We start from the raw sequence: 2,093 nt of genomic DNA on the forward strand, positions 1-2,093 counted from the left end.
CCTGATAGTTGACTCTCTGGGATGTCTGAGAGTCAATCTTAATACCTTTTATTTTACAGCACTCAAACGATGTTCCCGCAGGTGTCACACCAATGTAACTATAGAACTTTGGCCCACCAGATAGGAAGGAAGTGATATAGCTTCCAGCCCCGTAGCAGGCCAGTTCATAAGTCATTTCGCCCAACGCATTCTCTGAAGGAGGGTTACAGTCACCCTCTCTTGTTACAAAAATAACGGAGTCGGTGTCATAATATAAAACTCGCTCGCCTAACATTTCTAAATACTTATATAATTCTAACCTAGCTTGGGCAGTCACATAAGCAGCAACCACTACATTATCTCTTGTCGACACTTCATAACCCTCTTCATGAAATCGCCAGCTTAAATACATTTTATCCTGCGGTTCCCCGTCTTTATCATTCAGAAATACACAGCCGGTGACTTCCTTCTGAGGGTTAAAGAGATGTGAGTGCAGCTCTTCGTAAGATTGGATAATCTCGACTTTCCCCAAATTATTCCTCTGTGCGAATTTGCCCCAAAGTGAATTTAACATCAGCGCGATCAGTATTATTATGTACGCATTCACCATTATTCATCTCTTGACAACATTTTTTACACAATGAAAACATGAGTTTACCATTTGCTTTCATTGAAAGAACAGGATGAAAAAGGTCTGCTGGGGGTAAAACTATACATTTGATGAGTCCTTCCACATTAGAAATATCATTGTGCGGGCCGCAGATTTTTTCGATTTCTAATGCCCCCACAATGATATTAGGGTGACCTATCGGGAAAATGCCTGTTTTGCAAATAAATGGATATAAAGAACAGACATCATAATAATTGATTTTTTCTGTTGGCTGGCAGTCATAATAGGAAACTATATTTCCAGTTCTTCCGCCAAAAAATGCTTCTCGAGGATTTAATGGAATGCGCACACACACATCATCGCGCTTCACAAATGTAGACAAGTCAGGGTTACCACGCTTCAAACCATTAAACTGACATTCCCAAATTACTTCGAGTGTGTAACAACGCTGTTGGATTAATGAATTGAGAGCGATAGTCCGGTCATACCGCTCTTAGAGAGTATCGAAATTGTGTAGTTTCTTCTCTCGTTGTATGGTGTAACATACAGGACATCCATGCCAGTAACACCCGTGAAACTGGAATACAAACTCTGTGCCGTTTCCGTCTTTATAGTATCCATCGACATCATGGTTTGTTCCAGGTATTCTGAATTCACGAGATTTACCGGCATGAGCAATGTCTATATTTCTTGTATGTTCCACCCACATGAGCCACTCGATCGCGATAAACGATACCCTCCACGCGGAATTATGCCGATTGTATTTTCTTGCAAGAACATTTTCCTATAAGTACGCATAGAGAGCGAAGCCAACGTTGTGCATTCAGAAAATGGACAGATACCTGATATGGCTTTATTGAGATTTCTAAACGCGGTACACGCCTCTCGCAAAATAGTTACATCATCCCTACAATATTTAATAATTTCTTCCTTAAAATTACATACTGTCCTGGCCCAAAGTTCTTCTTCATACCATTCCTCAAACTCTTCACGTTCTTTCTTTTTCATTGTTTGGGGTGACCAGTTTTCTTTGGCTGGTAAATCACCGACATAATTCCAATTCTCAGGAGAATTGAAAAGATGAGGAAATTTGCCTTTCAAAAGGTTAGGTATTCCAAACGTCTTGGGAAGAGCAGAGAGCGGCATGTGGAAAAAATTCAGGCTATCAATGAATTTAATTTTCTCTCCAATCTTGAGCATTATAATTTTAGTACCGGAAATGATTGGATGAACGCGGGGTGTGAAGTTATATTGCAATATGTGTTGAAAAATAAATTGGGCGTCATATCCCTGGGAATTATGAGCTATGCATGTTAGATTTAAAACGTTTTTCGATAGGGAGAGTTGTTCAACATAATTTAAGAATTGATTAATTATGTGCCCCGATTCCTCAGTGAAAATTTTTTCGGGTTTATTGCAATTTTCACACTCTGATGCCTGCAAATCACAGCACTGTTCGCACACTACTTGTGAAACACAAAGATTTGGAATATGTAATTTTTCC

This window comes from Fopius arisanus, unplaced genomic scaffold (genome assembly GCF_000806365.1).
Source record: "Fopius arisanus strain USDA-PBARC FA_bdor unplaced genomic scaffold, ASM80636v1 scaffold00147, whole genome shotgun sequence".
NCBI lineage: Eukaryota > Metazoa > Arthropoda > Insecta > Hymenoptera > Braconidae > Fopius > Fopius arisanus.